This window comes from Mastomys coucha, unplaced genomic scaffold (assembly GCF_008632895.1).
Source record: "Mastomys coucha isolate ucsf_1 unplaced genomic scaffold, UCSF_Mcou_1 pScaffold6, whole genome shotgun sequence".
In the NCBI taxonomy this organism is placed as follows: domain Eukaryota; kingdom Metazoa; phylum Chordata; class Mammalia; order Rodentia; family Muridae; genus Mastomys; species Mastomys coucha.
This window is the reverse complement of record NW_022196912.1, coordinates 124,827,112-124,842,369: the sequence shown is the minus strand read 5'-3', so window position 1 is coordinate 124,842,369 and position 15,258 is coordinate 124,827,112. Positions and strand designations below refer to the sequence as shown.

The window sequence follows — 15,258 nt, the reverse complement described above, 5'->3', positions numbered from 1 at the left end:
CTAATTCTGCACACACCACCACCAATAAAAAGCTAGCAGAGAGCCAGCCCACTGCTTGGGCCTCTGACAGAACTGAACTGACTCGCCAGTGTGAAGCTCTCTGCTGTCTCAAACTCTTCAAAGTCCCACCTCCCAATATACTGGCAACAGAGATTTTAACATGAGTTTTTGAACTTGCAAACATTCAAACAAAAACAGTATTTCACCAAAGAAAACATTTCACAGTTGTGTGTGGCTGTGCATGCCTACAATCCCAATGTCTGGGGAGCTGGGGAGGTTCTCAGCTGAACAGGGCCTCAAAGCAAGATGCTAGTCAATAAAAATACCCTCCCAACCAACCAAACCAGCAAAGAAGAAAAAAGACAAGAACTTTCCACTCACCACCCTCAACTGTCTCTCAGAAAGGAGAGATGGGGAGAGGGGGAGGGAGGAGAAAGGAGAGGGGGGAGGGGAGGGGGGAAGGGGAGGGAAGGATAAAACCCCTAAGATCAGGAGGGGGAGGGAAGGATAAAACCCAGGAGATCAGGAGATCTGAAAACTAAAGCCCTATGGCTTCCATCCTACTAAAACAATGTCCAGTTTGGTGATAGTGTAGAGAAAGGGAAACTCTGACTTACGGCGGCAATATGAAATACAACTAATGCTTCGGAGGGAGAGTCATCAGTTTCTCCATATTGTACCATCCATATCCATGCAATAAGAGAAATGAACTAATAAATACAAAAGAACATAAATGAACCTCAAAATAAATAAGCTAAAGAAGTGTCGGAATAGAGAAAAGGGGAGGCTTTAAAGCTTCCGTGGTGGTGAGAGGACTGCTGCTAACAGCATGCACTCTTCAGCTCTTCCCAAACCAACGGCAGCTGTGAGCACATGCATCGCATACTCATCTCCCATCTGCACACCGGGAAAGCCCTCAGTGGAGGGAAGCTGAGCACACCAACTCTCAGATTGGACTTCTAAACACATTTCCAATAACATAACTAATACGTCTTTTAGAAATGTCTTATTCTAGGGCTCACAAGATTACAAGATGATCCTAGAATGTTTATACTAGAAAAGAAGGCTGCTATCTTCCACTAGCTAAATCTAGAAAAATCTGAGCAACAAAGTAAACGACAGAAACTTTATAAAGTGGACATGGTGGTGAACACGTTCAGTCCCAGCAATGGATGAAGGTGAGTGCAGGAGGAGCTCTCTTAGAATTAGACCAGCCTGGTCTACACAGGGAATTCCATGACAGACAAGGACACACAGTGAAGACTAACAACAACTGTCATTAATGTACGCTACAGCAGAGACCATGTCTTCATGAAAGAAAGAAAACAGAAGCAAGGACATGAACGAATCTTTCAGAATGGACTTTGACAATAAAGACACTGTAAATGAATGAAGAAAAAAGTATACAACTTTAGAAAAGGACATAGAAAAAAAGTGTGAACTTGTTTTAGGAAAAGTACCATTAGATATGATAACAGAATCATCATAATTCATAGATGGCCCATTGTTGTTAATCTCAGTTTGACAGCTAGGTATCAGAACAGAGCAGGAATCAGGCCTAGTGATTTACCAGATCTCCAATATCCTCCGGTATCTGTGCCAAAATCTACTGTCCCGCTGAGAGCCGGGACACCACTTTCTTTTCTGGTGGCACAGACAACACTCTAACCACTGAACCCTCTTTTTACTTCTAATGTTGAGCCAGGGTCTGTAACTCTGTAGCCTCAAGCTGTTTTACACTGTTATCAGCCTTCTGTGGAGGCATTATATAGCTGGGACTACAGCCATGTACCAGCAGGCATGGTTCTTAAGGTACTGGGGATATATACTGTCAGCTGGAACACCAGACCGAGTGACCCAAGTAAATGAGGCTGTGGGTGTGACAGTCAACTTCCCCATCCCCAGAGATAAATAAGCTCACCCAACAGGTACTTGGTCTGATGCCAGCCATAAGCAAGGCTCATACACCCAACTCACAAGCTTGGGGTACCAGCAGTCTCCCTCTGTCTAGCCCTTGGGCTCCCTGTGACATCCTGGAGTGCAGCACCTGGGGGATCATTCCAGTTCCAGGAGACTGGCCTTGGTTGGGACCACTAGGTCCTCAACCTTTCACTGTATCTTTCATGGGATGCATGGTGCCTCCATCACTCAGCACTAAAGACCTAGAGCTGTGGACCAAGCAGATGTGACACTGCAGACACATCCCTGCACTTAGAGAGCAGCTTTTCCTGCAGCACTCGTGGGCCCGATCCCCATGGGCCATCACTGCAGCACTTCCTTCTGAATGCATTCTCCCATCAGCCTGCAACAGCTGACATTTGCTGTCTGTCCTGAGCTCAGTGACACAGGAATATCCCCAGTGTCCTCTCTATAAGGAGACTGGATCCTACAGCTTTGCTTCTGCAGGAAGTGGCCCATTCCCAAGCTCCGGGGATGAAGAGGACAAGAAAATGAATAAAGAGCTGGAGTCTCAGTAGCAGCAGAGCATGGACAGCAAGAAAAAAAAAAAAAAAGGAGACTGGCTGCTCCTGAGAGACTCCCGCAGCTGCTGCCCACCAGCAGACTAGGTATCCTGATGTTTCCCCACCTGAACATTTGCTTCGCTGTCTTGTGCCCTAATGTGGACAGGCTAGACATTCTCTGTTACTGTTGTTGTGTTGCTCCTAGTCAGGGTCTCTCTGCATAGCTCCGCTGTCCTGGAACTGGCCATGTAGACTGGGTTACCTTCACACTCATAGATCTGCCTACCTCCCGAGCATGGGAGGAAAGGCATGCACTAGCATGCCCAGCGCTAGATATTCTTACATGTTAACTGAACATTCTTACATGTTAACTGAACATTTGTAACCATTTTCTTTCTCTTATTCTGTTTGCTTCACTTATTTGAATTTAACTTTCCAATGAATACCTAAAATGTTTAATTTTTTTTTTTTTAAATTTTATGTATGTCTATGTCAGTATGCCATGTGTCTGGGTGTTACAGGGGGTTGGGAGCTGTCCAATGTAACGTGGGTGCTAGACCCTCTGGAAGAGCAGCCAATGCTCTTAACTGTTCTCCAACTCCCAAATAAAGCTGCTGTAAACAGCTGTGGGTTTCACTGAGCACATGTGCTAATTTTATTACCTGAAGAGTGAGTTTCCTGGGTCAGACTTTTAGTAAATATAGCTAATTCTTTTTAAAAGGCTGCCTGTTGTTGAGTGGCTTTATCATAATTCACTTACTTCAGCAACAACAGCAGACTTCTTCACTGGTCAGTACTTAGTTTTACCTAGGCCTTTTATTTTAAACACTCTGTAAGTGTTTAGCACAGCCATACAGTGGCTTTCATTCAAATTTTTCTAATGTCAGTAATACTGAACTGCTTCCATGTCCTGCTATCTGTAATTTTTGGTGAAATAATTATTTATTTAGACATTTAACACATTTGAAAACAAAACAAAACAAAACAAAACAAAACAAAAAAAACAAAAAACTGAGCCTGGTTGTTTAATCCCAGCACTCCTGGAGGCAGGGGCAGGCGGATTGCTGAGTTTGAGGCCAGCCTGGTCTACAGAGTGAGTTCCAGGGTAGCCAAGGCTACACAGAGAAAAAACTGTTTCAAAACAAAACAAAAACAAAAAAGCCTGCAACAGCTTAGCAGTCAAGAGCACTCTCTGCTCTTTCAGAAGACCTAGGATTGATTCCCAGCACCCACAGAGTAGCTAGCCCATAACCCTCTACAACTCCAGTTATTAGAGATGTAACTTCTGGCTTCCATGGGCACAAGAAAGACAGACATGCGGTACACAGACATATATGCATGCAAAATACTCATATACATTAAAAAACAAGGAATAAAGAAGCTTATTCACTGGGCTGTGGTGGCGCACACCTTTAATCCCAGCACTTGGGAGGCAGAGGCAGGCGGATTTCTGAGTTTGAGGCCAGCCTGGTCTACAGAGTGAGTTCCAGGACAGCCAGAGCTGTAAGGAGAAACCCTGTCTCGAAAAAACAAAAACAAAAACAAAAAAGAAGCTTATTCACAGCCACTGGAAACTAGAAAGCATACAAATACCTAAGAGAAATGAGCAAATGGTAGCACTTTCATTTGTACACCAGACAAGTCAACAGCAGTAAAAATACGTGACAACTACGTGTGTGCACAAGGTTCCATGTCCAGGGTAGACACAGGAGAAAGGGAGTGTGAATGAAGATCTGAAGGAGAACAGCCACCGCAGGATCAAATCTCTGCATGTTTGTGTTTGGTTTTAGTGGTGGACTGCTTAGAAGGATGAGGAAGTGTAGCCCTGGTGGTGCTGAAGTTTCAAAAGCCCAGCGCAGGCCTAGTCTGGCTTTCTGCTACTTCCAGGGGTGCTGTCTGATGCCACAATGATCATAAAATTGTAAGCAATCCCCAATTGAACAATAGAGCACAACAATAGAAAAATAACTAAGACAAGAAGTCAAGGTCAAAGGTTGTCTTTTCTGTTCACTGGACACTTTTGGAATGCTAAAACAAGAGACAGAGCAGAAACCAATGGTTTCCAAGACAGAGGTGGAGGAGGATTAAGAAAAGCACCCACACCTTGCGGTGCTTCTGAGTTCGAGTCCAGCCTGGTCTACAGAGTGAGTTCCAGGACAGCCAAGGCTACACAGAGAAAAAGCACGCAGACTCTAGAGGACCCTAGCACTGATCCTGGGAGGCCATCATGAGATTGAGGCCAGTTCAAGCTATAGAGAACAAGAGCAGGAGGAGGCAAGAGAGAGGAAAGAAGTTACACACGTGTTTCTTGAAGGATCAGACAGACAAAACAAGTTCATCCGTTTTGCTTTACATGCACGAGAGCCGCATGGTGAAGCAGGCTCCTGCCAGTCAGTGTCTTCTGCTTGGACACTGACGCTTCAGGTCCGGGTCTCCCAAGCTGTCTGTCTACTCCTGTCAGCAGTGCCAGGGTTAGAGGATTCAAAATAAACCCAGACATGCCTGGAGCAGGAAGGAGCTCGAGAAAGCACAACTATCATGTGCTGCACGGCAGAGCAAATGCTCACTCACACCACTGCAGCAGGTGTGGCTGTGCAGGTCCACCCTGCAACTGACCCCGGTGATGAAGGCACCCAGCAACTCTTTACCTAGAAGCAACCCACACACAGCAGCAGGGCACCACACTGCCTGCCAGGCCTATGGAAACCACTTATCTTCATAGCATTAAGAAAAAGAGAAATAGAACACCCCCACAACCTCATCGGGTATGTGTATAAACCCTGCCGGGGACTTAAAGCCCAGCCTGAGACACTAAGACAGCACTTCAAGTGGGCACAGGGAGAGCGGCTGAGTTGTGCAGAACTATGTCCTGTGAGCCCCATCCTTCAGCTCAAGCCAGCTCACTGGTCTTCACCTCAGTAAGCTGAGGGAGGTGATGCTGCAGAGCACGGGGTGCTCACTCCACAGCTCTCAAGGAAGGCTTGACTCATTGGGATGGTGACCACAGAACGTGGTATAGTACAGAATATAGAGAAAGCTTAAACGCTCGTTGTCAGGTATGAAATAAACTACCAAATTTAAAGGAATTAAAAATAAAAATTAGTTCTACACCAGTTTCATTACAAAACTCAAGTTAAATGAAGTATGTTATTATAACAAATGTTTACAAATATTAAGAGTAAACTTCATTTGCTAACTTCTTAAAAATAAAAATGTTTCCAACACACAATAACCAAATTAAAATTCAAACATAATGAAGTGGAGGGGTTTCTGTAGTGCTTGCCCATGCTGTATATGACAGCAGTTTTTGGGTGCCAGCAAATAGTGTCTCAGTCACTCCATCCAGATTCAAAACTACTGTAGTATGAACTACGGCATTTTCATTATATATGCAAAGTTTTCTACTCTCACAGAAAACAAACACTTTCAATATTTTCCTACTATCTTTCCTCACAATATAATTATCAAATTACTATATCTTTTTAAAATTTATTTATTATTATAAATAAGAACACTGTAGCTGTCTTCAGATACTCTAGTAGAGATTGTCAGATCTCATTATGGATGGTTGTGAGCTACCATGTGGTTGCTGGGATTTGAACTCAGGACCTTTGGAAGAGTAGTCAGTGCTCTAAACGGCTGAGCCACCTCTCCAGACCAAATTACTATATATTTATCTAAAAAAAAAAAAATTCCCTTCATTGTTATTTTATGTATAGGTGCATATATATGTTATATATGCAATATTGTACATAGTCATAGCACCAATACACACAACAGGCAAGAAGCAAAAATGATCTCAAGCGCCTATTAACCAAACGAAAACACAAAACTTATTACATCCATAAGATGGCTTATGAGTGGTGACACTCAAAAGTATTGAAAAAGTAAGATGGATAGGAAAACTGAAGCCACATAAGAAACTGTAATATACATATTTTAAAAGTATAAGAGTAAAGACAATACTAAAATTTGATTTTAAAAAAATGTAAAAGGTCAATAAATTCCTAGGAAAAGAAATGGGCCACTGGGAATCTGACATTGGGCCAGGGATCCGACTTTGGGCTAGGACAGCGAAGTAGGTCATCCTGATAAGCCCCTAGGAACAGTGATCACCAGACTTTGTTTACTGCCTTGCTTGTCCCTTGACTATTTGTGTTTATTGTCCTGTTTGTTCCTTAACCTAGAACTCACCTTATTATTTGTATGCAGTTAAAATGGTATAAAAGCAGACTGGGAAAAACCAAACCCACTTCAGCCTCAGAACAGACTGGGGTCATGCTTAAAAAAAAAAAAGTGGGCCACTGGATAGGAACAAAGAACTAAAATGTGTAACTTAGCTGGATGTCTGAATTTTCACAAGATGCAGCCACAGAAGCTGCAGAAATGGCTCAGTAGTTAGTGCACTGGCTGCTTTTTCCAGAGGACCCAAATTCAGTTCCCAATGCCCACATGTTCACATCCATCTGTACTCCAGTTAAAGGGGACCTGTGGTCCTTTCCTGACCTTGGGCGCTGCACACACTCAGCACACACAGAGACACACACATGCAATAAATACAATGTATTCACAGTACTTCTACATTACATCTCCTTTAAGGAAAAAGAGTGACATTTTCCTCTGTGGCTTCTTCCCTCAAAGCCATAACCTCAATCTAGTCATGATGGGAGAGGGCAACAACCCAAACATCCTATGAGACTTCTCATCAGTATGCCTCAAACAGTGGTGTCATCTAAAAGAAACAAGGGCTACGGAAGTGCCATCACCAACCAGAACCTAAGAAGACAAAAACTGAGCCCAGTGCTTCCTTATGAAGGGAAACTGGGTGTGTGTGGCACGGAGACACTTCTGTTTGTAAATTGAGAACTACACTAAAAAGTTAAGTAAAGGTTAAGGAGATCTCACTGTCCTTTCCCCATGCATTTAGGTACATGAGGCCCTATACCAGTCTATCTCCACTCAGGCCCTGGCTGTCTCTCCCACTGCAATCCATTCTTCTTGCCAATTCCTTCCCTCGGTTGTACCACCTACTACTATGACAGACCTGAGGATCTTTTGTTTGTTTGTTTGTTTCTGATTTCCTCCCCGCCCAGTCTAATAGTCTATATGGCCCCTCAGTACTCACACAACACTGGCCCATTCTGAACCCCAGTTCAGACTTTATCAGGAGCCATGTGTGTAAGGACAAAGGCTGCTGTCTACACAGAGCAATAAGCATGATGTAAACCCTGCCCAGGTGTGTGTGCATCAGAAACCATGCTAGCATGTTTAGTAACACCTCAGAAATGATAGCTGTCACCCACTGCCCCTCTGATAACAGAAACGCTCACTGTGCTTCTCCCCAAAGCACAGTTTTTTTATTTTATGTGCAGGGTGCTCTGCTTGCCTGTGTTTGTGTACCATGTGTGCCTGGTGCTTGAGCAGACCAGAATAAGGTATCAGACTCCCTAAGAGTGGATGTAATGGCATGTGCAACTCCACTTACATAGGCACATTGTACACACAATAGAATAATAAATTTAAAGTTAGTTTTAAACTAAAATTAAAACACTCGGGCGCCATGTGGGTACTAGAAGTAGAACCCAGACTACTCTGAAAGAGCAGTCAGTATTCATCCTTTCCCCAAAACACTTAATAAATTATGTTATTAAATTATTTTATTTTGGGCTGGAGAGACGGCTCAGCGGTTAAGAGTGCCGACTGCTTTTCTGAAGGTCGTGAGTTCAAATCCCAGCAACCACATGATGGCTCACAACCATCCGCAATGAGATCTGACCCCTTCTACTGGGGTGTCTGAAGACAGCTACAGTGTACTTACATATAAATAAATCTTTAAAAAAAAAAAAGAAAACATTTAAAAAAAAATTATTTTATTTTGAGACCAGATCTAGCTACTATAAAGGCCAAAATGGCCAACAATAGGAAATCCTTTCACTTCCCATCCCTCACAATGGCTATCTGGCTGGCTGGTTTGTCTCCTCTTCCTAATGAGAACTACTTTCTTTTCTCCCTGGTCTTAGGCTGTTAAGGAATGAGGACAGCACTCGTAATGCAGGAGTACAAGGGCCTCTCTGTGCTGAAATAAACTGCATCGCCGTGTGTCAGACCTGTGTAGCCCTGATCTTAACAAATGACTTTTCTGTAACTAATCCAGATTTATGAGCACTATATTAGACCCTCCCTACTCCCCGATCTCTACATTGCTTTATCCTTTTCAGGGATAGGGCGGCAGAGGGATACTAGCAATGGAACCCAAGCCCTGGTACCTGCTGTCACTGAGCTACAACCCAGCCCTCTGTCCTCTTAAAATAAAAAGGAAACTTAGAACACTGCAATTCACTCAAACCGTATAATATTAAAGAGGCATTTACTCTTGATGTTAGACTTGAAGCTAAAAGGATGAAACAGCCTGTGATCTCTTCACCAGCATGCTCCCTAACATCACACTGACAACAGAACAGAGCCAATGCTATCAGTTTCTCACTATCACAGAGAAAATACATCTACTTTCTAAAAGGAAAGTTGCATCTGAGGGCAGGTGAGGGCAGGTGAGGGCAGCTGAGGGCAGCTGAGATGGCCAAAAGGGTAAAGGTGTTGTTTTCTGTGCAAACCTGACTGCCTGAGTTCAATACTTAAGCCCATGATGGAAGGAGAGAACAGACTCCCAAATGTTGTCCCCTGATATATACATGCATGCTGTAATACATGTGCAACCCCACTTATATACACACATTGTACACACAAGAGAATAGTAAATAAAAATATTATAGATTAGCTCCAAGTAGAAGTTAGTCTTAAATTAAGATTGAAACACTTGGGTCATGGGGCTGGAGAGATGGCTCAGAGGTTAAGAGCACTGACTGCTCTTCCAGAGGTCCTGAGTTCAAATCCCAGCAACCACATGGTGGCTCACAACCATCTGTAATGAGATCTGATGCCCTCTTCTGGTGTGTCTAAAAACAGATACAGTGTACTCACATACATAAAATAAATAAATAATAATTTAAAAAAAAACACTTGGGTTATAATAAACCAAGATTGGAGGGAAAGATGTGTGGGGCACGCGTGTGTATGTGTGGGGCGCGCGTGTGTATGTGTGTGTGTGTGTGTGTGTGTGTGTGTGTATGAGAAAGACAGAGACAGACACATAGGGGGGAAGGGACAAAGATAAATGCACTTGCCACCCAGACTGACAACCTGGTAGAAGGAGAGAACAGACTCTGAAGATTGTCCTCTGACCACATGCATGCCATGACATCCATGTATACACCCACCAACACATCCACAACTAAATCATATAATAAGGTTTACTCAAGACCATAAAGGGGGCCCAAGAGACCTTAAATATGAGAACAGAAGTCACCTAAACACTTTCATCCAAAGGTGAACACACATGCAACATCCTCTATCTGTCATGTGTCTAACATATACCACTCAACATACAACAACAGAAACCACCTTCACAAATGTCCACTGTTCTGGGGTTTATGTAGTCAATAGAAATTATCAAATAAAAAGAAAACACATCAGTTTGATGGCAAACTAGAGAAACTGAGGCACGAAGCCTTTGCTTCATAGATAAGCTTGAGATACATAGAAGTTTTCTCTCTCTCTCTTTCTTCCTCTCTCTCTCTCTTTTTCTCTCTCCCCCTCTCTCTCTCACAGGAACTTGGAATGCAGGCAGGAGAATTATAAGTTCAAGGACATTATCTCACACAAAAAGACAAAGAAGAAGGGCCAGACTAAGGTTGGCAGGCTCCCTGTCTAGCATTCTAAAGGCCTTGAGTAAACTCCTACTTATTCTGGCCAATTCAACATAAAGGTAATTTTTTCTTCATGAGACAGGGCTTCTCAGTGTAGCCCTGGCTGTCCTGTAATTCACTCTGTAGATCAAGCTGGCCTCAAACTCAGAGATCCATCACCTCTGCTTCCTGAAGCTGTGTTTGGTGGTGGTACAGAGCTGTAATCCCAGATTTTAAATCTAAGGCAGTAAAGTTTAAGGTTTCCCTGGGCTACAGAATGAATTCAAGGCCAGCCTAAGCAACAGTGATACCTGATCTCAAATAGGGATAAATACTTCTATTGGGTTTTGTGGTTTTTTTTTTTTAAATGTTCATTTTCTTCTCTGTGTATGGGTGTCTTGCCTGTATATAGGTCTGTTCATGCCTGGTACCCATGGAGAGAGGAGGTCAGATACCCTGAAACTGGAATTACAAGCAGTTATGAGTCGCCAGGTGGGTGATGGGACTCAAAACCAAGTCTGCTGCTGAGCCAGCTCTCTAGCCCCTAAATGGATGTTTTTTAAGGGCTGAGGTCTCCAGCCTGCGCTTGGTCAGCCTGCTCTCACTCTGCGGTTGTGCTCTAGGCTTTTACTCTCATCTTCATAAATCCCTATCTTCCCTATTAAAAGGATATAGGGACACTAGCCCCCCAACACCATCACAGGAGACCCAATCCAAAAAAGATATGTAGCTCATCAAGGAAGAAACCAATTGTGCACGTAAACTGTGATCAGTTCATTTTTCTAACCTCTCAAACTCTAAATTCTGTCTCTTGTTAATAGCAGTGCCCACACTTACATATTTTTAACAACTCATAATAAACTGAACAAACCACAGTTTCACCATGTTAGTAATTAAAAAGTTACTTTTTAAAATAAAAATATTTTAGTAGATATCTGGATTGTGTTTGTTTGTTTGTTTGTTGTTCAAGACAGGGTTTCTCTGTGTAGCCCTGGCTGTCCTGGAACTCATTGTGTAGACCAAGCTAGCCTAAAACTCAGAGATCTGCTTGACTCTATTAGGATCAAAGGCATGTGCCACCACTGTGCAGCAAGTATCTGGATTCTATTATAAGTTAATGCTCCTAGCCAAACCCAGCAATTATTTCTGAACCAGGTATTATTTCCGGGCAAAGAACTATCTTCTGTTCTATCAGCGTCTAGCAACATGCTCAAAGTGCTTTTTTAAAAATTTCAGTTTTATGCTGGGCGGTGGTGGTACATGCCTTTAGTCCCAGCACTCAGTAGGGAGAGACAGCCAGATGTCTGAGTTGGAGGCCATCCTGATCTACAGAGTTCCAAGACAGACAGACAGAGCTGCATCAAAAACAAACAAACAAACAAACAAAAAACTAACAAACAAAAACAAAACACAAAACACAAAAATTTCAATTCTTTCTGCCTCTACGTATTATAGAGAAAGAGGACTTGGCTTTCTTAACCTCACCCCCTCTGAGCCCACAGTTCACATGCATTTACACTATGAACACTATTCATAGCTGAATCATACCACATACTATGGTGACATGTCTAGTCTTACAAAATGTTTCACCTGTAATTACATTTTTTTTTTGCTTGCTCAGTTTTGTTTTCTTACTCCAATTCACAAGTGCACATCAACAGCTGGCTTCACTCACCCATGAAGCTGGTTGGTGGCTGTCTGCATAGCTAGTGTACTCTCGTTAGCCTAGGAACTCTCTTTACTGTCATCTTGCTCCGGAATCCCATATCCAAGGCAAGTTTTAGGTTCATTGATAACCAAGTAAATAAATATATTAAGGATAACTAGGCAGGCTTGCTGGCTCACACTGTAAGCACACTACTGAGAGCTGGAGGGAGGCAAAAGGGTTATGAGTTCAAGTCTGAGGACACACGGTCCTCCTTAGAAGGGGTCAAAGTACCCAGGGGAGGAGAGACAGAGACAAAATGTGGGGCAGAGACTGAAGGAAAGGCCATCAGTGACTGTCCCACCTGGGGATCCATCCCACATACAATTACCCAACCCAGACACCAGTGTGAATGCCAAGTGCTTGCCGACAGGAACCTGATATAGCTGACTCCTGAGAAGCTCTGCCAGTGCCTGACTAATATAGAAGTGGATGCTCACAGCCATCCATTGGACTGAGCACTAAGTCCCCAATAGAGGAGCTAAAGAAAGGACCCAAGGAGCTGAAGGGTTTGCAACAAAATGAACCAACTAGTACCCTCAGAGCTCCCAGGGTCTGAACCACCAACCAAAAAGTACACATGGAGGGACCCATGGCTCCTGCCACTTATCTAGCAGAGGATGGCCTTGTGGGACATCAATGAGAGGAGAGGCCCTTGGTCTCGTGAAGGCTTGATACCCCAGTGTAGAGGAATGCCAGGACAGGGAAGCGGGACAGGGTGGGTTAGTGAGCAGGGTGAGGGGGGATGGGATAGGGGTTTTTTTGGAGGGGATAAAATTTGCAATGTAAACAAAGAAAACATCTAATTTAAAAAAAGGACACATGGTGAGTTTGAAGCCAGCCTGGGTTACATGAGATTAAAATCAAAACAAACAAACAAACAAAACAACAACAAAAACCAACTAATCAAAAAACAAAACAAAAATGAATAATGAGAATTACAGAAGGTGGGCCGGAGAGATGACTCAGTGGTTAAGAGAACATATTGCTCATTCTGAGGATCTAAGTTCAATTCCCAGCACCCACATCAGCTGGCTCACAGCTCCAAGGGAAATCCAACACCCCTGACCTCTGTAGGCACTTGCACTCATGTGCTCAGATAAATCTTTTTATTTTTAATTTAAAGAGAGAAGTAGAGATGGGAGCTACAAATAAACAGAGGGAAGTTCATAAACACTATGGTTCTGAATCAAGACAGCAGCATGGTGCAAACTCCCAGCTTCTAAGTGTATAAATAACAGCCAGCAAATGAGTGGGAGTATGCACGGGCTCCTTACAAGCTCTGCCCTGAGAGAGAGCTAGCCATCAATACCCTGACAACTTACATTCCTATCTGATGCTCAGATTTTGGTTTCTCTAGTAATTCTTCTCCACTAAAAGAAATGACTGCTCCTTACAGAAACAATTGATGTCAGGAATGAATAGGAAAACACAAGATAAACATACTAACAAGCAATGATGTTAGGATTATGAGAAAATCCTGAAAAGGATGTTATCTTCAAGCGGTCACATCTGGAATAATGTGGGCACCAAATAAAACCAGTAGCTATTGGAGCAGCAGAGAGGGCTCAGTGGTCAAGAGCACTTGTTCTAGCAGAGGACCTGGGTTCAGTTCCCAGTACCCATGTGGTGGTTCTCAAGCATCTGTAGCTCCAGTTCCAGGGGTCCAATCCCTTCTTCTGACCTCTGTAAGCACCACACATGTACGTGAGGGACATAATACATGCAAGCAAAACATACATGAATTACAAATGAATCATGAATGAATCAGGTTATGATCTCTATACATCACTACTGAATGAACTGAGAAGCCACGGGTGCACGAACAGGAACAAATCCATAGCAGAGCTGCCATGGCGACACAGGCCTGACTCTAGTCGGCAGCACACTGAGGTAGCAACTCAAGTTCAAGACCCACTTCTCAAAAAAAGCAAGCAAGCTGTACAAACACTCTGAATCCCAGTGCCCAGAAGAGCAGTGTGGTCTACAGACACAGGGTTGTAGGCCAGCCAGAGCTACACAGTGAAACTGTGACAAACAAAATAAACAACAGAAACAAAAGAGAAAGTGAATTTCAGTACAGCCAGGGCTGCACAGAGAAACTCTGTCTACTCAGAGAAACCCTGTCTACATAGAGAAACCCTGTCTTGAAAAACCAAAATAAGAGAAAGAAAAAGAGATATTCTCAAAAGTGATATAAGGGTCTTCTGTCAAATACACAAGTGTTAATCAAAGAAGTCTGAGGCACAGCTATATAAATTCAAAGCTATTAAATAAAAAACATCAACCACCATTGTAAAATCAGCCTTTACCTTGCAAGTAATGTATACCCTGACCCCACAAAAAACTGATTTGACATCGGGCACACAGCAGACACATGGACCCTGCACTATTGGAGAACACCATCTGCTAGACAAGAAAAACTAAACCTTGTGCAAGTTACTTAACATTTCTCAGCCTTGCCATTCTGTGTGTGCATGTATATGTGTATGTGACTGTGTATGTGTGTGTGCACATATGACTACAGAGGCAAACATCAGCTCCTCTGGAGTTAGAGTTACAGGTGGTTGTGAACTGCTGGATGTGAGTATGGGAATCAAGCTTGAGTCCTCTGGAAGAGGATGGCATGCTCTTAACTACTGAGTTATCTCTTAATGTAGTTAATAGTAAGGACCCTACCATTGTTCTATAAAGCACTTGTAGTGGCTAGTACAAAGAACTAATTACTCACTAAGTAACAACTGCAGCGGTTCTAAGATGGCAACTAGAAAAAGGAGCTACTGTGCACAGACAACACTGACAGAGGTCAACCACAATCCATGCTATGCTTTCTGAAATCAAGTCATCTCTCCATTGATGATATTATTACCCACTCAAAAATTATAACTCAAAAGATTTAACCAAAGAAAGAGGCAGGTATCTTAACATCCATAAGGCCTCCCCACTAGCCACTCAGGTCTGAGTTTGAACTAGGAAAGACCACTTTGAGATGCTATGTACACACTGGGTCATGGCAATTGCCACATTAAGTCTACACACACCACAACTTAGTATCTACAGAATAATAATAATAATTTTCAGAAAATTATTTCAATTATTTCCCTTCCGTTTCAAACATTTGCTGTATTACTGCAAGCGTCCTTGTTCAGTGACACTAGAGCCTAGACAAGCCCAGCTGTTCCTACCACAGAAGATTTACATAATTTTGGAATTATAATTTTAAACTACCCTGCTTGCCTCCCCTACTAAAGGTAAATACCAAACTCTTTGCCTCTTCTACCTACCACCCACCCACCCACCCATCCATCCATTCACCCACCCATCTATCTATCCATCCATCCATCTACCC

At 43.0% G+C, this 15,258-nt stretch overlaps 1 protein-coding gene across 1 annotated transcript in view; it reads right to left on the bottom strand.

The window, feature by feature from the left end:
• Nucleotides 1-15,258, bottom strand: part of Rcor1 (REST corepressor 1) — a 78,332-nt gene that overhangs the window by 37,232 nt on the left and 25,842 nt on the right. The gene's annotated exons all lie outside the window — the stretch shown is intronic.